We start from the raw sequence: 25,766 nt of genomic DNA, 5'->3' as shown, positions 1-25,766 counted from the left end.
AAACTTTGGAGTGGGATGGTTGCTTGAAGACGATGGGAATGGAGAATTGGGAAAGTAGGCAACAACCAAAACAAAACTCAAATCAGAACTCCAGATTGTATGTTATTTTATAGGCTTTGTCTCCAACTTTTTGCAAAATTATGGCAAAAAAATAACATTTAGCACTTCTACTTTTTGATTTCTTCATTCATAGCTTACAGGTTACTGGCCTATTTGCCTTTCCGATTGTTAGGAAGCATGCAAAGACTAATCTTCACTTTCCAGTTTGGAAACATCCAACAGCTGAGAACAAAAAGGCCTCTGGTTGAGAAACTCAGAAACTTATTATAAGCTTGAATTGAAAAAAGCACCTAAGACTTAAACATTTATAGCCTTGACTGTCTGTTTGAGCTGTTTGGACTGTGCGTGGAATGTTCTGAGCTTCATATTTCATTTTTACATACAAATAACTTCCTAAGACATTCTTATCTGTGCTTAATATCCTTAAATCTATACCACCACAGTTATCCATATACTAGGCGCGTATAGAATTCTCCCCAAAGTTTTACAGTAGACATTTAATGAAGAATTAAAGAACAATGAATCCTTGCTTGAGCACAAGACTACTTTTATTTAATTTTTTTAATAACTGCATTTTTATAAAATGGAAATAGTTAAACCTGTGCTCCTCTGATTAATTGCAATGGAAAAAATACTTTTCTTCTATTTCTCTTAGGAAATCCTTTTTTGAACAGTTGGAATATTTCCTGTTTCAGTGACTCTTCTATAATGGAATTTTTAAGACTCCAAAACAGATTTTATTTTTTTAAATAGCTCCCTCAGTTCTCAAGGTATCTGCTTATCAGAGTGGCTTTCAAAGTGATGAGTTAAATAGTGCTACTGAAGGGATTGGCAGAAACAAAGCTTTTAACGTTCTGAAGGAATGGAAAATTGTGACCCTCGCTGCTGCTTGGAATACGTGCCGAGGACTTGGAAGTTCAAATTCTGCATTTGTTAACCTTGTAAAAAAATCTTTCTGTTCCTCAATGATTCTATTAATAGATTCATGAGTTAGCTACTATCTGCATTAATATCTGTACCTTCATATGGGTTTTTTGGATAAATGTTGCCATAGGAATCAAATGTGTAACTTTACGGAAAAATAGATGATTAAAACCTAGGAATAATATATTCCTTTTTAAAAAAAAAAAACTAATATGTTCAAAGAATCTCAGAGTCGAAAGCAATCTCAGAGGCTGCTACATCTAACAAGTTATCTAAGTGAGAATGCATCCTAAAAGATCAACAAATAGTGGGTATCCAACATTTGTTTGAAAGCTTTTGGTGGTGGAAAACTTCTCTTGGAGCAAACAATTTCACTTTGGGGTAAGTCTAGTTATTAGAAAGTCATTTTTTTATAATTGTTTAGTCTACAACGTTTGGTTCAGTTTAATCCTGGAAAGGCCCCTGGGACCTGGAGCCTCCTCACCTGAGAATATTCACTCATTCTTCCAGTCCCTTTTCCCTACTAGTGTTTTTCTCCTAAATTCAACATTTTATAGAGGAACCTAAGTCAGCCAACCACCGAGCTCCTGATTTTTCAAATTTAAATATTTAAATAACCTAATTCTCATCTAAGAGTGACAAGCTATTACCTGCACAGGGAACATTCCCCAGTAAATCATGTCAACAAGCTGGTTAAATTAGATTGAGGGCCACCAATAGTTTTCAAGTCTCTTGATGAGTTGGGGAGGAGCATGTCTACCCCAAGCATATGAAGACTACTTTCTCCCCCTTAGAATAGGCAGATAAGGACATTTTTGTTAAAGCCATGAAGGCTTTAGGTGAAGCTGGCGGTATAAAGTTCTTAGAACTTGATGAACTATTGAAGATGTCATCCACTGCATCTTAGCCGTCACAATTTTTCTTGATTTTTGTCCTGTCACTGGACTTCAATGACTGGAAGACAGACTTTTGAGGTCTATTTTCCACCTTTTTATTTTACATATGACTAAACTATCGTCCAGAAGGGAAAATGTCCAGGATCACACATAGGGTAACCTGTAAAGTCTGGATATAAACTCATGTTTCCTGACACTGAATCAGTACCATAATCTACTGTTTTTATCTGTTATTTTGGTGTGTGTTTTTTTTCCAAAATAAAGGATGCCATTGTTTTCCTTATTTTGAATTAGATTATGCTTCCTATGAAAGCATCACAGTCTATTAGAAGGAGAGCTATATTTGGAATCACACCTGAATCTACTACAGACCCTCATGGCCCTCAGCAAATCGCTTAAGATCTCTCATTTTCATCAGTGGTAAAGTGGGAGATGTTATACTATATGCCTTCTCCCATAAGCTTCTCCTTAATCCAAACCATCTTTAATTTTGCCACCAAAATGATTTCACTGAAAATTATGGTCCTACTTATACTTCTTACTCGGCAAACCCCAATGGTTTTCAGTTACCTCCAGCATCAAATAAAAAATCCTCTTTTTGATATTCAAAGCTTTTCATAACATGTCTCCTCTCCTCACATTTTTTTAATAATAGCTTTTATTTTCAAAATGTATGCAAAGACAGTTTTCAACATTCACCCTTGCAAAACCTTGTATTCTAAATTTTTCTCCGTCCTTTCCCCCCACTCTCTCTTAGATGGCAAAAAATCTAATGCAGATTAAACATGTGCAACTGATGGGCATCCACTCAGTTTCCAGTATTTTGGGATGACAAAAAGGACTGTTATAAACATTTTTGCACATATGGGTCCTTTTCCCTTTTTAAGATCTTTCTGGCATACTGAACCAGTAGAGACACTCCTGGATCAAAGGATATACACAGTTGGACAGCTCTTTGGGCAGAGTTCCAAATTGCTCTTTGTAATGGTTGGATCAGTTCATAACTCCACCAACAATGTGTTAGTGTCCCAGTTTTCCCACATCCTCTCTAACATTTATCATTATGGTTTTTTTTTTCTGTCATAGTCAAATTTAAGAATGTGTACTAGTATCTCAAGAGTTGTCTAAATTTACTTTTCCCTAATCATTAGTGATTTAGAGCATTTTTATATGACTAGAAATGGTTTTAATGTTTTCATCTGAAAAATTGTCAGTTCATATCCTTTGACTATTTATCAACTTCTCCCCAGATTTCAAATCCTTTTATATCTTAAAGCTTCTTCCCCTCCAATACTCTTTGATCCAGGACTCTGGTCTCCGAGCTATTCCACAAACAAGACCTCCATCTCCTGACTCCAGGCATTTTCTCTGGCCAACCTCTATGCTTGGAACCGTCTCCTTCCTCTGCTTTGTTTCTTGGATTCCCTAGTTTCCTTCAAGTTTCAACTAAAATCCTACCATCTTCAGGAAGTCTTCTCCAAACCCTTTTCATATTAGTTCTTTCCCTCTGCTATTTATTCTGTGAAGAGCATATTTTGTATATATTTATTTGCTTGTTCTCCCCTACTGTTCAGGAACTGTCTTTTCTTCTCTTTATATTTTTAGTTTTAGCGCAGTGTCTAATATATAGTAAATATTTACTAAACACTTACTGACTGACTGGGAGATTCTGTCCATATCCTAATACGTGATCCTATACTTGTAGCTTAGATGTTCCATTCTCTGGGTTGATTAGTCAGGTCATTACCTAATATCTGCATATATGCCATGTTCCTTAATGGATCATTGGGTGGATTTTGTTGTCATGCTATTGCTTAATTACCAGCTGGGCAAGTTATTTTGCTTCTGTCTGACTCAGTTTTTTTTTTTTTTTTTTTTTTTTTTCTGTGGAATGGGGGCAATAAAAGGACTAATCTCATGGAGTTGCTACAAGGTCCAAATGAAATATTGTTTGCAAAGCACTTAACAATTTTTGGCATATAGTAGGTACTTAATAAATGTTTATCCCTCTCTGTTTTACTATTATTAAAAATATTTGTACCTAAAATATTGTCCTTGGGAGCTTCCAGCCAGACATTTGCCTGTCAGTTCCCAAAGTAGATTCCAGAATATATTTATAATTAGTCATGATATATTCAAGTTTACAAGGATTCTGTGACCCAAAGAGTGACTATCACAGAAGTGAAGTATCCTGTGTGCTTCCTTTGCCCAATGAGTGACCAATTTATAATAAACTCATGTGCATGGTTGAATTTCTGTTTGCTTGCCTATGGAAGATGGCACTTTGATGGATAAAAAGGGACTAAACAGGAAATCATGGAGGAAAAAAAAAAGACCAAATGGTTTCAGCTCAGTGTAAATCAATAGTGGCATAGAGTAGCCAACAAAGCTAATAATATATTAGGCAGTATTTTATAGAGGAGAAAGCTGATGTAAAAAATATTGGTTGAAAGTTCTCTTTTTTAGGAAGAACAATAGTTTTTCTTTTGAACTGAATATCATCCTCCTTTTATTAATCAATTCTGAATTTACTCTAAATATACATTTAGAGTAAATCAAGGGAAAATCACTTGACAAAGGTTAGCGTCCATCTCTCAGGAGAGATTGAAAATTATTGTTTTTCAGATATTTAGGAGTTGAATCACATAAGATGTGGAACATGTGTGCATAAGTATATACATGGAAAGCAAAGCAGAATAGAATGCTAGATGGAATATCTTCATTTATCTTTAGTAATACAACACATTTAGCTTTAGTTTATGAGAGAATAAAATCCCTGTTTCTTCAAAGCCTGTACTTCTTTCTAAATCTCCTGGTGAGATTGGGGATGGCCCCATTGTCCTTCTGGATAACCAGTATTGAAATGGACCATTTAACTCCTTTTCTCCTCATTCCTCAAATCCAAGCTGTTGTCATTAGTTACTGATTTTTGATTTTTGTTTGTTTTGTTTTTCCACATTTCTTGCCTCCCTTCTCTTTAACTATATCTGTGGCCAACACGCTAGCTCAGGCTCATTTCTCCTCTTCCCAGGGATATTATGATAATCTACTGATCTGGAACACGCTTTCATTATCACTTACCATAGCTTATTTCAGAGGCCAGATTAAGGGCCGTCTCTTATAGGTAATCTGGTAGCCCCATTCATTAGCAATATATTCATCTTGAAATTAGTTTGCATGCAGGTTGCAATTGAGTGTCAGGATGGTTTCATAGATAGAGAATAGGTCTTTTATCTGTGTGTGAGTGTGTGTGTATATCTATATCTATATCTATATCTATATCCATATCTATATCTATATCTATATCTATATCTATATCTATATCTGTATCTATATCTATATCTATATCTATATCCATCTATCTATCTATCTATCTATACATGTATATATATGATATATATATTATACATATATACATGTATATATGTATAATATATACATATATATATATATATGTATATATATATATATATATATATGAAGATAAGTATAGATTGATAATACCAGCATCATTGTTCCCATTTATAGGTGAGAAAAGAGAGCTTTCCAGAGTTATACATATAAAATTTATAGAAGCAATTTAGAGAGATAATGGATCAAGTCAGTGAAAAAAAACAACTTTCAGCCATATTTAAAGATTTAGTCATAACTGAAGTCTCCCCATCCCCACCCCAAGCTTTCAAAGAAGCCCATCCCTTCTGTCTTTTTTTTCTCTTCATTCCCTCTATTCTTTTTTAACCTTTTAGTATGGAGAGCCCTTTCTTTTTCCTTAGTCTATCTACAGACTATACAAGAACTTAAGTGAATTTTAAAAAAAAGAAAGAAAAAGAAAAGCAAGTAATAAAGGAGTGTAATCATGCCGATTATCTCCAATTTCTACAATTATATTATTATGCATATTTAATGTAATACTGTCATAATCTGTCTTAAAATAGAATTTCTTAATGTGAGTTTTCTTTTTTTCTGGTTGATAAAATGCATGAATTAAAAACAAATTAAAATAAACTCATACATGTGTATACATATGCATTTACACTTATATGAACACCTATGCATATAATATAAACACATATATGTGTATTTGTACACATGTGTATACATACATATTAAAACACTCACACACAGATAGATGGATATACACACATATGTCCATATACATATATACAATATATAATGAAGCAGGATATCATCAGAGAAATGTATGATTAAAAAAGATGGCTAATCATTTGATCATTGATGATCATTTGAGAGGGATGTCAGCCCCAGTGCTCTATGAGATCCTTAAAATATCAGGAGAAATTGAGGAAGGTCTCCATTTTCTTGACTGGATCTCCTGTAGTAAATTTGTAGTATGACATAGGCCATCTGAAACAGTTACAGCCAAGTCAAGGCCTGGATATCTTGAAACAACCAATTGATGAAATATCAAATAATTTGGAATATTTAAGTATTACATATCCTGATCAGCTAGCTTGGAATATACATTTTGATATATAAGTATTTCACTATATAGTATAGGCTACAAGATACTTGTCTAAGCCAAATTTCTCTTTTTTACACATTAAGAAATTGAGACCCAGAAATACCATGATATTATGGTAACAGAAGTTATTTAACTACTTAGAAGAAGAACAAAGAGGAGAATCTAGATCTTCTGCTTCCTAGATCATTCTCTAGTCAGTGTTTCCAGAGAAGGTGACTTTCTTGTTTCTTTTAATCACAGATCATTCCTTGGATTAATTTTAAGGAGTGCTATAGGATTAAACAAGAAAAAATCAATATGTACAGATGACTAGCTTTACACATTAATTATTGTGAAGTAATAGATTACGGACTGGATTGGAGTTGGAAAGACTTGGATTTGAAGACTGTGTCAGATGTTAGTGAATAGTTTGTCTCAAACACTGTTTATACGAATATCAGATAATAACAGTATCTTCCTCACAAGAACCAAAAGATAATTTTTGGAAAGTATTCAGGCATTACAAACTAAATAAATGATCACTTTTGTTATTTTTTTTTATCAATGAGACACAAATCCATAATGTGTGTTACCCTCAGCTCTGTAAAAATATATGTTCAACTATTTTATAAAGTACAAAACTTTGAATAGATTCTTTTTCCTAGCATGGTGATCTCTTCATTAGACAGTGAGCTCCTTGAAAGGAGGATTTAACTTTCACCCTTGTTTGTCTCCTTGCTGCTTAGCACAGTATCTGGCACATAGTTGGCACCAAATGAGTCAAATGATATCGGAGAATTGTGTTAAAGAAGGATGTGAATAAGTCAGAAAATATCCAGAAAAAATAGCACAAGGATAGTGAAGAGGTTCGAGTTCTTTGCCTATGAAGACTGAGTGAAAGAACTTAGTGAAGAAGGAGATATCAAGTGTGACATGATAACCATTGACCACATATTGGAACACTATTACATGTATAGATCAGTTGGAATGAGGAATTCTGGTTGCTAATCTTAGATATCTCACTTATTCTAAGATTCTGCATTTTAGAACTTTAAGAGTGTTAGAAATAGAAAGGTTCTTACAACCTAGGCTATTAGTAGTAAAAACAACTTTAGAGATCATTGAGACCAAGCATTTCCCTTCATAGATGACAAAACTTTGAACTTATGGCTGTCTGGTGACTGCATCGGTTTTATTAAATACCTTTCCATTGACACATCACTCAGCTATTTACTGGGTTGGACAAGTCATTTATTTTTCTATTGGGAGTTCATCCACCTCAGTTGTAAAATGAAAGTTTTAGATGAGATAACATTTAAAATCCCCTCTACCCTCAAAGAAACAATATGATATTGAGAAGAGACAACTGGACCTGAAGCCAGGAGAAGCCTAGATTCCAGATCTCCTTATGACACAAACTGACCAAGTTGACACTGGGTTAATTAAATCTCAGAGCATTGGGCACTTACCTACCACTTTAAGTTGTAGTCATAATTTTGTAGAAAACAATTTTTTATCATTAATAATAACAGTTGACCTTAGCACTTTAAGGTTTACAAAGCACTTCACAAATATTTCATTTTATCCTTGAATCAACTCCCATATTATTATCCTCATTTACTAATGAGGAAACTGAGGCAAAAAAGAATTAAATATCTAAAGCCACACAACTAGTAAAGAACTGATTTTGGGTTTGAACTCAGGACTTCCTCACTACAAGTCCAGAACTCCATCGACCATGTTTCTATCTGCTTAGAAATAAAATTTTAGGTGCAGACCTACTCCCCCTATCCTTTTCCAATTATAAACCTAGGATTCCATGAATATAACTCAAATCTCTTGAAGATAATGATGATATTGAGATGATGTTCATTGTTTTGTCTATTATACCATACAGATCCAAAACTTCAGTCTATCCATAAAATCATTGAGAAATGGTGAAGCAGTTTGCTACTCACCCTGTTTGTGCACTCTATGTGACTCATCTGTCCCTTTCAAAAGTTGACATGAGTCCATCTAAATGTCCAGAAAATGTTTCTAATTCTCATGATATGAATAATCTACATAGTTTTCCTATGGAACCAAATTGGGAAATGTTTGACAAAATACACAAAATATGGAAAAACATAAATAATATTAATTTGTGGTTTTCTAAGTCAATATGTACCATAGGGATTTATTTCTATTGCTATAGCAGAGCATTGGACTTGGAATTCACAAGGTTTCAATTAAAATCCTGCCTGAGACTCGCTAACCAGATTTATATTATATTAATTATATAATACCATATCAAATCATATTTTTATTAATGTGTGCATGGATTTTGTTATTTAGTTATTTTGGTAGTGTCCGATTTTTCATGACTTCATTTAGGGTTTCTTGACAAAAGGTACTAGAATGGCTCACCATGATCTTCTTAAATAGATCCTTTTTGCCAGGCAATCAAAGTTGTGATTTTTTTCTTGGGGTCACAGAGCTAGACTTGTTTGAGACCGGATTTGAATTCAGGTCTTCCTGAGTCCAGGGCCCAAGCTCTATCTACTGAAGAGTCATGAGCTGCCTTCTATATACACATATGTGTATGTATGTGTTTATGTGATCCCATGCATATACACATGTATGTTTATGTATATATATATATATATGTACATATGTGTATATGTATGTATGTATGTTTGTTTATATAGATAGATGGATAGATAAATATATGGTTAGATTGAGATGACTGTATATATGATATATATGATTATATTGTTAGGTAGATAAATGTATAGAAAAATAAGATAGATAAAAGATAAATGGTTATATTAAGATAACTAAATAGATGGAGTAGAGGAGAGAGAGAAAGGAGGAGGAAAAGACAAGAGCAGAGAAGAGGAGAAACAGAGAGAGGGCGTTTATTAAAATTTTAAAATATGATAAGTAATGTATTAACTCCAAGGAATAGAAAAACACAACAGAGCTGGATAGTTCCTGTCCCCAAGGAGCTTACTTTCTAACAGAGGGTATATAGAAAAAGGTGGGCTAAGACAGAAAGGAGGAAAGTCTTTTCCTATTCTTTCTTTAATGCCTACAGATTCTACTCTAATGACTGCGAACATTTCAGATCTTCCCCCTTCTATAATTAATATCAGCTTTCTCCCCAGATCTTTAATATTTCCAATGGACATTGAGAAGTTGCAGCATATATCAATAAAGAACCTGGATTTGGAAGAGGTTTTTTTTGTTGTTGTTTTCAAGATGATTAAAAAAAAAAATCTTTCTATTCCCTCCATGAATTATAAGAGAAGTAGGTGTCAGGCTCGTTCATTAAATCATGCTGCGCATTACTAATTTAGCAAGCCTGTTATTTGCTGCAGCCTAAAACAGGTAATTAGGAACATTTCCATGAGTAATTTTGAAATGTGACAACTCACTTGATAATCATCCTTGGTGTTTCTTTAGTCTCTCTGGAAACTGCAAGAAATCCCGTGGAATGATCAATGTTATCCTTTTCTATAAACAGAGGACATGACTTAATCATCTGTAACTTGGAATTAAACCATGATCAATCACAGAGTTGCAGAACCTCCAAGTTGGATGGGACCTCAGAGGCCGTCTGGTACAGCCCATTCGTGAAAGGGAATCGCCTTTATATATTGGCCCACAGGCTGCCATGAAGCCTTTACGTCAAGATCTTAAAGGGAGAATCCAGTGCCTCTTTGGGCAGGATGGTCAGCTTTTGACCAGCTCTCATCATGATCACTTTTCTCCCTTCTCCACAATATCAGGTAGAAATTATTTCTTTACCATTACCAAGCATTAATTTCAATTATCCCTTCTGAAGTTAAACAGAATAAAATCTCTTTCCTTTTCCTTAGGCTAGCCCTTCAAATACGTGAATATAGTTATCATGTGTTCCTGAGTCTTCTCTCCTTGAAGGTAAATGTACTATTTACTTCGATTTCCTTTAATATGATACTGAGACCCTTTACCATCCTAGCTAATTTCCCTTGAATCCGTTTAGACTTTTTCATGCACTCCCTAAAATGTGGTCCAGACAGTTGAACATTGTATGCCAGATGTGGTCTGACCAGGACTTAGTAAAGTATTTCTGAGTTTTTTGAATCCTTCAAACTTCACTTTTCTAAAGGAAGCCATACAGTGCAATAGCTTTTATAGAGGTTAGATCACACTTTTGACTTACGTTGAGATTACTGTCCATTGAAAGCCCTCAAACAAACAAACTTTGGGTCTAATCAAATGATTAAACCTCTTTCATTTTTGTGAAACTTATTTTAGAACCAAGGATAAGACTTGACATTTATTGCTTTTAAATTTCATCTGATTAGATTTAGCCCAGTGACCTAGCTTGGCAGGAACTTTTATATTTCTGACACCAATAAATTAACTGTTTTTCTCATTTTTGTGTCATCTGCAAATCTGATAAGTAAACCATCTTTGATTTTATTGAAGTCACTAGGAAATAGGTTGTATAACAAAAGGTCTAGTACAGATAACTGAAACAGTCTATTGGAGACTTTATTTTATACTAACATGAAATCATTAATATTTTTTTTGATTCATCCATTCAAAGAAGTTGCAAATCCTCACACACACACACACACACACACACCCCTTTTTTTTTTTTTTTTTTTTTTTTTTGGTAATGTCTTCAGTCACTCTACAACAAAGACATGTAAAACTTTTTCAAATGGTTTGAAAAATTCTAAGATTTATCTATGTCATATTCCTGAGTTACTATTTGATAATGCAGCCAATAAAATAAATTATTATGTTATAACCCCTTGTCAATTCTTACTGATTAGTGTTTCCTGCCTTGTTTTTCAAATTCCTTATTGTCTTTAACGATTCATTTAGAATTTTATCAGAAATAAAAGTCAAGCCCTTCCTGATCTATAGTTTGAAGATTCTTTCTTTTCTCCTTCCCCTCTTCTCTTCTGCTTCTTCTCTTATTTCTACATATCTTCTATCTCCCCCTTCTCCTTTGTCTTCTTCTTTCTTTGCCTTGTTCCTCACTGTTGTCTTCCTTGTTTTCTTCATCTTTTTTTTCTTCTTCTCCTTTGTTTTTGTCTTTGTTGTCTTTGTTATCATCGTCTTCTTTTCCACCTCTTATTCCTCCTCCTCCTTTTGCTTCTTCTTATTCTTGTTCCTTCTTCTGTTTCTGTTTCTGCATCTCCTCTTGGCCTCCTTCTCTATCTCTCTCCATTCCTCTTCCACTTCATCTCTTCTCCCTTCTTTCTCCTCCCTCATTTTTCTTTTTGTTTTCTCTAACAGTCTTCATCACTTATTTTGACTCTTAATACTACTGACAATATTCTTTAAGGAAAATGTCACATTATTGTACTTCTCTTCTTTTACTTGAACTTCTTTCTCCTTCCATACATGCACAGATACATATATTTAAATATCATTTTATGAACAATTTGGAATTAGAACCAAAGGGCCATAAAACTGTTTAATACAACAATACAATTTTTAGATCTATACCCCCCCAAAAAAGAGAAAGGACTTATATGTACAAAAATATTTATAGCGGTGCTTTTTAAGGTTGTAAAACATTGAAAATTGTGAGGATTTTCATCAGTTGGGAAATGATCAAATAATTTATAGTATAAATGGATGGAGTGAGTATTTTGGGCCTGTAAGAAATAGCCATGGAGATGGTTTTCAAAGACAACATAAGAAGACCTATATGAACTAATTCAGAGTGAAGTGAGTAGAGCCAGGAGATCATTGTGCATAGTTACAGAAATGTTGTAATGATGATCAAGGGTGAAAGATTTAGCCTCTCTGATCAGAGACAATTTGAAAGGACTCATGATGAAAAAAAAAAAAAAAAATTTTTTTTTCTATCTCCAGAGAAATAAATGATGAACTTTTGCTTGTAAGTTAAAGTATAAGTATCTTAATTTCTTTATTTTTACTTCTGTTAAAAACCTGTGGCCAATATGGAATTCTGTTTTGTATAATTTCACATCTAAAAATAATGTTTTATTACCTAGCCTTTAAGTTGTCATTCAGTATTTCTTATGGTGTCCACAGTAGTAGTCAAAGCTACACTGGATGGATATATACAGACACACAAATTTCTTATACATATGTTTTGCATATTATATATATGCATAAATATGTGCATGTGCATATATAACATAACATTATTTTGGGATATATATATATATATATGAAACACATGATATACATATATGTATATGTATTTGCATGTATATCTAGACATATATTTAAGATTAATATGCTTACTTTGCCTTGCTCTCCTCTTTCCCCAAGGGGGAAGAAGCCAAAATAAAGACATCTTGTAGGTCAGACACAGGTAGCTTTGTCCAAATGTAAAAACAAATAAACAAAAAACCTCTTCACAATCCATTTAGGACAATCTCTGTTCTCCAGGAACATTTAGCATGAAGCCCGCCTGGCATCTATTTTAGTTGAGTTTTTTTGGTGCCATTTTGCAGTGATATTTTTGTTGAATATGCAAATGAAAAATATGTTTTTCATGGATATAAAAGAATAGGTGGTTGTTCATGGAGTGCTCCATCACTGGCATGTTCTGACTCTCACAACTAGAGCTGCCGTTCTTTGCAGATGGAGGTGGCAGAATATCGTAGAAAGGACCCTGACCAGGTGTCCTGACCTGGTTCTTTGACCAACGTAGGCTAAAAGAGTTCATTATGGGATCTTGGACAAGTCATCCAACCTCCGTCTCCAGTTACCTCAGGGGCATAATGAAGTAGCTGATCACCTCTAGTTTTCCTGCTGGTGTGAGACTTTTATAAGTGCATCATGTGCAAAGAACAGCTGGCTATGTATTAGTCCCTTTGGCCCCTCCAACCCATATAGATAGCACAGCCTCTGAGACTTGCTACTATGTTCATCTCTCACCTGTTTGCATGGCTGCTTCTGAATTCTCCTAAGAGCTAGAAGGAGTCTAATTTCTCTCTGCAATCACCTGTTTAGTACAACTTCTGAAGAAATCAGTCCTACTAAGGCCCAGGATGAGACTATATTGGAGTGGAAAATAGTGTGACACAAAGATCAGAGTTTGTAATTATGGAGACCTGCGTTTGACTCTTACCTGACACTTAGTAATTTTATTAATTAAAATTAAACTGATTAATTTTAATTTAATTAATTTAATTTAAGGGGTGTGGCAGTGGCTGACTCTCTGGTCAAAAACTTCCTGTAGCTTCTTGGTTAAAATATAAGTATTTTACACTTACATTTACGACTTCCCATAATCTGTTTCTTGTGTTCCCAAATTTTTATTTTCCTTCCCTGTTATTCTTGAACTAAATTTGAATATGAAATATTCTCCCAAAACAACATATAACTTCCATCTTCATGTTTTTCCACAATTTGGCCTCCATAAATGGAGTACATTCCCTCTCTGAATCCTTATCTTTTTTTTTTTTTTTTCAAGATAATATAAGACAGTGGAAAAAAATGCTGATTTGGATTCAGAGATACTAGGGCTAAATCAAAGGATCTGCTACTTATTACTTCTTTGATCTTGGTCAAATAATTTAATTGTTGGCTCTTAGCTCCTCATTTGTAAAATAAAGGGCTGTTGGTATTTTTCCTTAGTTCTCAAAGAGAACTTATCTCTGGGAGATAATGCTAGGACTAGGGAATTGGATTTAAGTAAGTGAGGGGTTGTGCAAAGTCACCAATGTCTCTTTCCCTCCAGATTCATCTGGATCCAATGGCCAGATGTAGATCAGGACAACTGGAAATGGCCCTGGATAAAAACGCTTAGGTCTTTTTAAACTAAGTCTTTTACAGGCCTTTGACTGAGATCTCATCCATTCAGTGATTACAACTAAGCAGAAATTGAGGGAAAGAAGGGCCTCTTTCATCTAGTCAAAATATAAACAAACAAATAAATCTAAGAGGGGAAAACTCAGAGTTTCTGGTCAAATAGAAATGATTTCTATTACATTCACTCTAAATCGATCTGGACCCAAATAATGAGCAACTAGTGCTTGTCTGGTGACCTTGTTGGCTAATCCATGAGACTGAGAGTGATTTGAGTTTAAAGGAAGGTCCTTAAGAAATGAATCAAACAAAACCAGTTCAAAAATCATATGCGCCAAAAAGCTTTCTTATCCACTTATGTATTACTTCCTCTCTTTAACTGTTTATTTTATTTTTCTGTGTATATATAGTATGTATTTTTCCAATACTGGGTCTATGTTCTCTTTATATTCTCAGGTTTTATTGTTTTGTTCAGTTTTTTTTTTTTTTTTTTTTTTTTTTTTATCTTGTCCAACTCTTCATGACCTCATTCGAAATTTTCTTGGCAAAGATATTGGACTAGTTTGCTATTTCCTTCTCCAATTACTTTTGCAATTAATAAAATTAAAATTATATTAAAATTAAACTTATTAAAATTAATACCTTCTCCAACTAATTTTACAGATAAGGAAACTGAGGCAAACAGGATTCAGTGACTTGCACAGTGTCACATAACTAGTAAATATCTGAGGTCAGATTTGAACTCTGGTCTTCTCAACTCTCTTCCATGATTTTATCCACTGCTCCACTTAGCTGCCTCAAGTTCTATTATGATGCTCTTTGCATAGCACATGTTCAGTACATAGTTTGGTTGGGTTTTGACTGCTTGGTTTGAATTGAATTCTGTCTCAAGTCTTCCTAGACCCAAATGGACAAATTAGTATTAATTAGTTTTCTTCTGAAAACAAATATTCTGTATTTTGGAATGTCATTGGCTCATCTGAAGAGCAATAGGGTAACTTGTTTGTCTTCCTAGTTAGTCTGAATGAGAGTTTAGTATCTTTATGCATTCAAACATCAAGTGTGTTTATCAAAGACTGATTGCCCCAGGGTTCTTTATGTGGGTAGAGATTATCCTTGAGTTGATTTGAAGATTGAAAAGCAAGCTGTGTAGAAAACCATTCCAACAACAACAACAACAAAATCTCAAGACAGGTAGAACAGCAGGGGATCCAGTCTTTTAAATATTATTTGTGAACTTCTTTTCATGATTCTTTTTTGTATCCAGGAAAAAGGAAGTTATGCTTAAAAGATCCAAATTTCCATCCTACTTTTGAATTCAAAAGAGAGTTCAATCAGTGAAATCAATATTCAATCAACGGGCAAACATTTTATTAATCGTCTTTCAAGGGCCATAAGTGTGCAGTGGATAGACAAGAAGAGGGACTTAGTGGAAAGAGAGCTATCTTTGAAAACATGAAGATCAGGTTTAAATCCCACCATTAATAAATATTGGCTTCTTGAACTCAAAGTCACATCACTTCTTAGCATTCCAGGAATCTCTCTAGGATTATCAGTTTCGGAGAAGGTGCTAGTCTACATTTTAATAAGGGATTTCCTCATCTAGGAGTTCATGATACAAATGAAATCACAGCTCTAGTGTCTATCCCTGAGGACCAGTTTGTTAAGTACTGAGTATAGATGCTGGGAATATATATCTGGTCAGATGAGAAGTCACATTTTACCTTGAAACATAGGAGGGAATGTAGAAAGAACACAGGGCTGGGTTCTGGGACTTACTCCACAAAGTGGATGTTATTTGCCTATGGAAGGGGATATTTCAGCATTTAGTATAGTGTCTGACACATCCTACATATTTAATAAATGCTTTTTGATTGATTTACTAATCTCTAAGATCCATTATGGTTCTGACATCTTGGCACTGTGATGCTCGGTAAAATCTTTGGAAAGGTTAGAATGGTGCTCAATCACTTAACTTTTCTCTCTTTAACATACACGATTCTACACCAGAAGTCAATCTCCAAATGAATTTATTACCTATGCAACTGATTTACCTTTGATATTAGACTCCCTGATTTCTACTTAGTTCCATTTTCTCTTATTTTGTGCTCAAAGCTAGGGTTCCTAATATGGCAGAGGCACATGTAAATGCATTTCATAGTGGGATTAGGAGCTGTGATTAAACTAGAAATCCATCGTACAATGTATCTGTCAGTGATAGGTTTCTTGTAATGTAAGGTTATTTATCTCAGTTTTCTTTTCAAACACCTTTCATCTAAAATAAGGGGCAGCTGCAGAGAAGTAAGGTGAGGAGAATAGAATATAAAGAATTGCATTTTAGTGAAATTTTAATCTTTTTGAATTTAGAGAACAGAAATATTTCGACTTTATAGATGTATATTGGTATTTTTTTTTCAATTTTAACTTACACATTACCTTAGGTGTGGATACCAGTTCACACAATCACAATCTGCTGTTCCTTTGCTTGAGACAAGTAAATATGAGAAGTCCAGTCAATTCAAGTGACTATTAAAAAAGGGAGAAGTCACAAATTATATTGCAATGATGGATTAATCAGTATTTTCTGCCTGTGATTTTATGATGAATAGATTTTTTTTAAAATTGTCAAATAAAATAGGTCTCACTAAAATATAGAACCCTTTGTCACTTAATCTAGGATCTATTTTAGAGATTGAAAATTATATAAATAGGGCTTAAATAGAATTTGGTACTTAAGGGCAAAGGAGGAACCATTGACAAATAGGAGGATTTAATAGAGGGAAGCAGTAATTATCAAGGAACATCAAGAAATGGAATCATCCTCAGTCTACCTCATATATGAAGAGATACAAGCTACTCAGACAGGTAGGCAATTGAGAAAGTAACATCCCCTGAACAACTGGGAGGTAATATGGAAGCATGGGAAGATGGCTGACTTTGGAATTAAGGAACAAAAGTTCAAGCCTAGGAGGTGGAAAACAAAGTTTTATAGCAATGTCTATTGCTACCTTCCTATCTTCTCTTCCACTATAACAGGTCTTTCGTATCTCTGTGAAATAATAGCCAAAGGGCTATAAAACTCTGCATGCCCTTTGATCCAGCAACACCACTATTAGGTCTGTATCCCAAAGAGATCATAAAAAAGGGAAAAGGACGTGTACAAAAATATTTGTAACGACTCTTTTTGTAGTGGCAAAGAATTGGAAATTGAAGGATGTCTGTCAATTGGGGAAAGGCCGAACCAGTTGTGTTATATGAAAAGTGATGCTTTCTTCTGTTCTTTGAGAAATGATGAGCAACCAGATTTCAGGAAAACAAAACATAAACCTGGAAAGACTTACATGAGCTGATTCTGAGTGAAGTGAGCAGAACCAGAATAACATTATAATTAGTAAAAGCAATATTTTATGGTGATCACTTGTGATAGATGTAACTTCTCAGCAATACAGTGATCCAGGATTATTCTGAAAGACATGGGATGGAAAATGGCATCTGTATCCAGAGAGAAAAACTATGGAGAATGCCGCTGGAAGTAGCCTTTTTGGTGATGTTTTTATTTGCGTTTTCTTTCTGTTTTTTTTTTTTTCTGTGACTTTACTTGCACAACATGACAAATATAGAAACATGGTTAAAATAATTGTACATGTAAACTTACATGAGATTGTTGCTGTCTTAGGGAATGGGGTAAAGAGAGGTGGATAGGGAGAATAATTTGAAACTCAGAATCTTAGAAAAATGAATGTTGAAAACTCTTTACATTTAATTGGAAAAATAAAATATTAAATGGTTGAAGATTATATGTAACATCTCTGCTTGTAAACAGCTTAGCTATATTGGATTCCTTATGTTTTCTCTTTTTCTTTTTTTATGCTTCTCTTAGGTCTTGATATTGGGGGTTGATTTTTTTTTTTTTTTTTGGTTTAGTTCTGCCTTTTCTTTATTAAATCCTTGCATTTTATTGAATTACTATTTCCCCCCTTGGTATGTAATGCTTAATGTCACTGAGTAACTAAGTTCCTTTGGCCTTATACAATTTTTAATGTAGCAACTGCTAAATCCTATGTAATCCTGATTGTGACTTTAGAATATGTTAGTTGACTCTTTCTGGCCATTGCAGTATTTTTTCCTTGATTTTGATAACTCCAAAATTTGGCTCTAATGTTCGTGGAATTTTTATTTTAGGATTTCTTTCCCAAGGAGATTGATAAATTCTTTCACAGTCTATTTTACCGTCTGTCTGGATATCAGACAATTTCATGAAAGATGCGGTGGAGGTCCTCCTTTTGATGATCACTTTCAGGTAGTCTAATGATTCTGCCATTGTTTCTTTTGAATCTAATTTCCAGGTTGTTTTCCTCATGAAGTATTTTCTATTTTCTTCTATTTTTATTCATTCTTTTGAATTTATTTGATCACATAATCATTAGTTTTCATTTGCCCAACTCTTAATTTTTAAGGAGTTGTTTTTCTCAATTAGTTTTTGTATTTTCTTTACTATTTGGCCAATTTTACTTTTTAAATAGTTATTTTTCTCTAGTGAATTTTTGTATCTCATTGTATATTTGACCAATTCTACTTTTGTAAGTTGTTTTCTTTCTCAAAACCATCTTGTTTTCATCATTCTCTTGCCTTACTCATTTTATTTTCCCACTTTTCCTTCAACCTCTTTTATATCATTTTTAAGCTCCTTTTTATTCTCTTCCATGAGTTTTTTCCTGGCTTGAGACCACATCCCATTTTAATTTGAGGTTTTTCCCTTAGGTGTTTTGACAGCCACTATTTTCTTCTAAGTTTGTGTCTTGATCTTCCTTGTCACCTTAGTAACTTTCTATGACCAGATTCTTTTTGTGTTTTTTTTGTTTGTTTGTTTGTTTTGTTTTGTTTTATTTTGTTTTGCTCATCTCTTTTGGCTTTTCCCCTTCCTTTTAAATTTGAGCTCTGTTCATGGAAAAGAAGGGACACTTTCTCAGGCTTCTTGTGCTAGTGCTTCTGGTCCTATATATTAACTTGGTACTGCATTGATGCTGCTCTGAGACCCACAGGGACTCTCATATCTGGGGCTGCATTGAGAATGGGAAGTGGGGTTGGTTGATGCTCCTGGAGGCCATGGGGGTTTGGCAGCTGACTATGTGCTGAGCTGGGATGCTAGTGCTGGTGTCTGGTGTGTGCTGAGAACCCCATCTGCCTGTTTACCTGGGGCTACACTGAAGCTCTCGGAGGTTTGGCTGATGGAGATGGCCTGTTTGCCCAGTGCTATGCTGAAGCACTTGGCAGTTTTCAGAGCCAGAGTCTGCCCATTCCCCTGGCTATGCTGAGTCCTTGGAGGATGCAGGACTTCTGGTGATGGTCTCAGCCACAGGGAAGTGGAGCAAGAATATGCTATCTGTGATTTCCTGAGGTGGGGATTGCTGGGATGCTTCTGTCCTGGACTTCTTGGCCCCTTTACTTGAGTGACACGCTCCTTTCCTACTGATCTTACAAGTTTCTTGGCCTAAATGATTGCTTCTACTTTTTTTTTAGTCTGTTTCAAGATTTTTTGGGGGAGAGCACTGATTTCTTGGGGGGGGAGATAAATATCAGAATTATGGAGATTTATTGTTGACTCCACCATCTTGACTCCTAGAATTCACAAGGCACTATAGCTTATAGCTTCCATGCACAACTAAGGAAATAATTAAAACTCATATCTGAAATACCCAAGGTTATCAGTAAAGCCATGAAGACTCTTTAACCTCCTTTACAGAGAAGATTGAATACCAACTGCTCCTGAAGATTTGGTTCCCCATAAACAAGGATTTCCTCCTCCTCCAATTTTATAAATTATGAATAAATGTATATAGACTCCATATAAACATATATAATTACAATCTGCATAAGTGTATACATACCCATATCTATGTATATATTTTGAATAAAAGATCTATGTATACCCCTTTACATGCATTGTATTCTATATGTATCTCTGTATATTTTGTAATCATCATACAAACCCATCCTTTATCTTTCAAGTCAACAAGAATTTTTGTAAAGTATATAATATGTGACACAAATAAAGTGAGAAAAATATTGGTACTTGCTTTCAAGATGCACCATACATATATAATCTATAAATAAATAAGCATTTTACATGCACCTATATATTTCTGTATCTATATACATATATACATATGTACCTATATACATTTATACATGTGTACCTATGTAAATATATGTATATACACAAGTGTATGTTTGTACGTATATGCACTAATATGCATGTTGATATACTTGTGCTTATATAATTAAGTATATGTGCATACACACATTCATATATGCATATGCATGTATTCTTTGTATGTCAAGTGAGAAAGAAAAAAAAACACTATTAAGCACCTACAAATCAGGCAAGTAAAGTAAGAAAAAACTATTCAGTTGTTCATAACCTAATGCATACATTGTATTTTTTTAAATCTCCCTTCTCCACAGTGCTTGAAGGCAAGGATCAGATTTTTTTTTTCTTTTTGTCCCTAGTTTCAAACATAACTTCATTCATAAAGTTAAAATGATTGAAGATGGTAGCATGAAAGAGTCTTTTTAAAGTATAGCTTTTGAAACTTAACTTAAAATCTTAGAGGGATGCCTTCGGCACAGAGATGTTAAGTGGCTTGTCCTTTCTTAGTCATACTTCTCCTAATGTCAGAAGGAGAATGTGAAACATCTTCTTGACACTGAACCCACGTGGAACTGTTCAATCTAATTCAATTAAGCAAGCATTTATTAAAAGATTGCTATATGCAAAACATTGTTAGGTGCTAGGGATTCATAGGAAAAAAAAGATGTAGTTTACCTTTGAGAAGTTCATTTTCCACTGGGATATATTATAGCTAACTACATAGATAAGCATAATATATATTATAGATAAGATTTTGTAATATATAATATTGTACACAATATATTAAATATTAATATATGATAAATTAATATTAACATAATGATACGCAATAGGCATATGTAATATAATATATATTATAAATATATACACCTATATAATTTATATATACATATACATAATTATATATATATATAATTACATATATATACATACATATATATACATATATATCTATATCTATCTATATCTTTATCTATATATCTATATCTATATATATAGATATATAGATATATAGATATAGATATATAGATATAGATATAGATATAGATATAGATATAGATATATTATAAATTCATGGTATTTTCAGGAGGACAGACTTTTCCAACTATTTCGGGTTGAGGTTTCCCTTGAGTAATATGCTAGAGGATTGTAGAGATTTCTAGATAGAAAAATCAGAGATAAGTGCATCCCAGATTGATGGACCACCTCTTTAAAGATTTACAGATGGAATACGAAATGACATGGAGCATCAAGTTGACCAGTTTAAGTTAAATAGAGAGTGCATAAAGCAATATTAGGAGAAAAATGTACTAATTTTAGAAAGATAGATGACAACAAATTGTTGAGATATTCATATGCCAGGTTGAGGATGTATCATCATCATCATCATCATCATCATCATCATCATCATCATTATCATCACTTTGGTGACAATAAGAAATTATTAGAGTTGGACAGTGACTCGGTTCTGTTTTTTAAAGAGAGGCACAGCTGATTGGTCTATGCTTTGGAAAAGGGAGAGGCTGCAAGTATACTTTAATCAACATTATACAGTAAGACTGATCTGGAACTAGATTCATTTGGAAGCCAATTCTCTGAATTGATATCATTGAGAGAAGTTATTGACCTGGCCTCCTCATCTGTACAGATAATTCTTCATATTGCTAAACATTCAATTCCCAAAGGAGGAAATTTAATAACTGGATCTTGGATCTCTTATCTGTCAGTTTTTTTTTCTTGTTTTTTTTTTTTTTCCTTCCCTTAAATAAACAGCATGCAAGGGAAAAATAATATTTGAAATTCAGGAAGCGTACTCAATCATAGTTCATTCATAAAGCTTTGATCACTGCTGACAGGAAACAAATGCATGAGTTAAAATGTTTCCTTCTGGCACAAAATGCTGGCTCCTCTATGATTTCCCCCTCTTCCCCCCAAAAAATGTAACCCTTCTGATAACTGGACAAAGCATTGAGTTTCTAATTAGGCCCAAGTTAGAGTTGACAGCTGATGAAACCACATGGCAAATAGAATGACCAAGTGGAGAAATGAGTGAGTTACCTTTTTCTATTAGACTGTAATAATGTTGTATACTGTATAAACAGGCCACCATGACCTTTAAATCCACTCCAGAATCCAATAAACTTCCTCTGCTTTTGGTCCTGGCTTTATCAGAGAATGCATTATTTTTTCTTCTAAAAAAATAAATATATAAATAAAATGCATTGCCATTTACCAATATTTTCCTAATTCTTTAACGCTTTTCAGGCAATTTGAGGATAGTTTTTTGGAAATCTTGGGAAGTTTTACTCATATATATATATTAGACTTTAAAATTGAAAAAAAAATGCTTGAAGAGGGTACTTTTAATAGGAGTCTGTCTTTCAGTTCCCCCTTTATTGTAGGTTTTTTTTTTTCCTTTTTAATGTAGTTGTTTTGGTTATTGTTGCTATTGTTCTTATACCAATATATGCTTCTAAGCTTAAGTGTTTCCTTGCTCTAGGAAAAAAAAAAGCCAAAAAGAAGCAATTAAGGAAAGCCATTTGACACACTGACTTCTCTCTTCCATTCTTCGTCAAAAGGAAGTGTGTGCATTTCCCCATCTTTTCTCTGAGATCAGCATTGGCTTTTGTAGTTGACATTTTCAGAGATTTTAGTTTAAGTTTCTGTTTCCATTCATTGTCATTGTTTATTTTCGATCTGGCCGTGAAGATAATAGGTTCAAAGCTCAGGTACTTAAAGTGGGGATGAAGCTAATGGTCATGAGCCCTATTGCACTGGGTTGCTGTAAATCCAAAATAAAACAATAAGGAAAAGAGAACAACAAAAACAATGTTAATGCCAATAATAATAGTTTTCTTTTACATGGTGTTTTAGGTTTACAAAGCATTTGATTAAAAAAAGCTCCTAACATAGAATTTCATTTTATTTTCTGTTATACTTCTGTGTAGTGCTCATGTCTCCAGAAAGATCTTGTTCAGAAGCTTTATTTTTATCCTTGTACTGTACCTAAGTCGAGAACATTGTCTCTTGAGCATCTGTAACCTTCCTTCCTTCATAAGGCATTTGGCATTATAAGCTTTTCCAGTAGCTTCCTATTCCTAGAGCAGGGAAGGGAGGTCCTGAAGGAATACTCAGCTTTAAACATTTTGAAGAATGGTAGAAAGGAGAGCAATGGGGGTGGAAGGGACAGTGTTCTTCTTCCTCAATATCATTTTTGTTGTCTCTCCTTTGATTTTGAAGGGAACCAATGACATTGTGTTCTGATGTCTCGACTTGTGAATGATTTGGATTTAAATGAACCCCAAAAAGATTTGGGCTTAAATTTCATTCAACCAAATGAAATTTAGGTTGCTTATTCTTTCATCCAGAGCCATAGAAGTCTAGTGATAAGACAGAGGTCAAGATAACCTGTAATGGCCCAATATGTAGTAGATGACCTTGATATCTTCATTATTGAACAAATTCTCAACACTTAACATCACTTACTTCAGCCTTCTTCGTGGCCAATGGAACAAACATCTGCCCATTCTGCAGAGAATTATGTAGGATAAGGAAAATTAGTAAAAATGTATCCCAGAAGTAAAGGATGATATGATAAACATCCAACTTCTATAGGTGTCTCTGCCATACTTATTTGTGTGATCTAGGACAAAAAAATATTTTACCTCTGTGTCTCAGTTCTTTCATGTGTACAACAGAGGGCTTGACTTAGAATAGCAGTCTCTCCCTGGTTTACCTGTGAGAAGATACCTGAGGCAAAAACTCATGGAATATTCTAGGTAAATAATGGTAGTAACGAGGATACAGGACCCAGAAAATGCACTGGAGAGAGCAGTTCAGCCTCAGTTTGCCTACATTTGGGTCACTTTCATTCTTTAGGAGCTGCAAGCAAAATGCTAACTGATCCCCAAAGGGGGGCACCTGTTGTGTTACCCACCCATTTTTATTCTTATACTACATCCCTTTTCTGCAAGTCTAGGATGCAGCAATGGAAATCAAAGAAAACAAAAACTACCTTCATCCCCACTGGCCAAAAACCAATTTGGAAGGAATTCTAGTTTAGGATGGTAGGAGGGAGCCAGATGGAGTTAAGTAGAAACTGAGGGTCACCTATGGATTCATGTAGACAATAGCATTTTGGTAGATTGGTCAAGGCTGGGTTCTGGTATATATATGAACAATCATCACCCCGATTAACATTATACATGTCCATCAATGAATAATTTCTGTACAAAGGAAACGGGAAAGACTATTTGGAGGATGACAGCAAGATAAGAACAGAGAAAAAAAATAGAATTTGTTAGCCAAGGAGAGAAGGTACTGATCCATCATATAGGGAAAATGCCGAGAGAAAGGTGTTATAGACAGCAGCTTACTATGGAACTCCCTGGAGAGAAAAGCCATCAAATTTCCTTGAAATCATCTTTGTATCTTCTTTCCTGTTAGTTACCAAGACAGAATAATCCCATCACTCACCCCTGATGGGGCAGTAACAAAAGTTTTATGGAAGAAAAAAAGGAGAAAAAGGAAAAACCTTGCATTACTTTTGATGGCTCCTGGACTACTTTACCTAAATGATGTTTTGATCTTTATAAAAACTGGGTCAGATGTGGAAATCTTCATTTTGGAGAGAAATCCCAACTTTGCTTTGTATTGACAAAAAGATACTAGCATTTATATCATCAACATCACCATCTTCATCGTTACCATCATAGTGATGATTATTGATATCAATAATGTTAATGACATTAAACAACCCAGAAAAATAAGGTTAAGTCCTATGTCTGACACATATTGATTATCACCTTAGACAAGTGACTAAGCTCCCTCAGTGCTCTCTAGTTGGTCAGTTAACAGCATTGATCAAGTACTTAATTTGTGTCAGGCACTGTGCTAAGCACCGGGATAGAAAAAACAGTGACATTTCTCTTGGATTCAAGTAGGTCATTATTACCAGGGGAGACAACTTACGCATATATTTCTTTTGAGTTTCATTTGAATGATATGGTTGGAAGACAAATTAAAGAGGCTTTAGAAGAGGGTAAGAGGATAAGAAGTGGAAGAAATAATTTGATATGGCTTTCTGAAGTAGTTTAGCCATAAAGGAGATGAAATATTGAACTAGCAGAAATGTTGAATCAAGTAAAGTTTGTTTGTTTTAGGTCTGGGCAGATATGGACATTCTTGTAGACAGAAAGGATGTAACCAATTCCAGGGAGAGATTGAAGATGAAAGAGAATGGTTATGGTAGGAAGGGGGGACAGGACGGGTGGAGATCAAGGGTGCCTATAGAGAGATAAACGCTGACAAAGAAAAGAATCACTTCTTTTTGAAAGATGAAAATGAAGGAGAAGATAATCAGGGAAGACATCTCAGTGTTATAAAATGAAGAGTAAAGGAAGAGAGAATATCAGAGAATTTTTTTTTTTGCAGTGAAGTATGAAGCAAAGTCCTAAGCTAAGAATGTAGAGGGAGAGAGACTGCTTGAAGAAAGATGAAA

At 34.2% G+C, this 25,766-nt stretch overlaps 2 long non-coding RNA genes across 3 annotated transcripts in view; one reads left to right on the top strand and one right to left on the bottom strand.

Moving 5' to 3' along the window:
• Positions 1-9,862: 9,862 nt before the first annotated feature.
• Positions 9,863-25,766, top strand: part of LOC141547663 (uncharacterized) — a 21,236-nt gene continuing 5,332 nt past the window's right edge. Inside the window, exons 1-2 of the long non-coding RNA XR_012483584.1 lie at positions 9,863-10,112; positions 10,203-10,263. This is a non-coding gene — a long non-coding RNA (uncharacterized LOC141547663). The remainder of the gene's footprint in view (positions 10,113-10,202; positions 10,264-25,766) is intronic.
• Positions 22,663-25,766, bottom strand: part of LOC141547662 (uncharacterized) — an 11,470-nt gene continuing 8,366 nt past the window's right edge. For both annotated transcript variants that reach the window (XR_012483582.1, XR_012483583.1), the window contains exon 3: positions 22,663-23,048. This is a non-coding gene — a long non-coding RNA (uncharacterized LOC141547662). The remainder of the gene's footprint in view (positions 23,049-25,766) is intronic.

This window comes from Sminthopsis crassicaudata, chromosome 6 (assembly GCF_048593235.1).
Source record: "Sminthopsis crassicaudata isolate SCR6 chromosome 6, ASM4859323v1, whole genome shotgun sequence".
NCBI lineage: Eukaryota > Metazoa > Chordata > Mammalia > Dasyuromorphia > Dasyuridae > Sminthopsis > Sminthopsis crassicaudata.
This window is presented reverse-complemented; position numbering and strand designations above follow the sequence as displayed.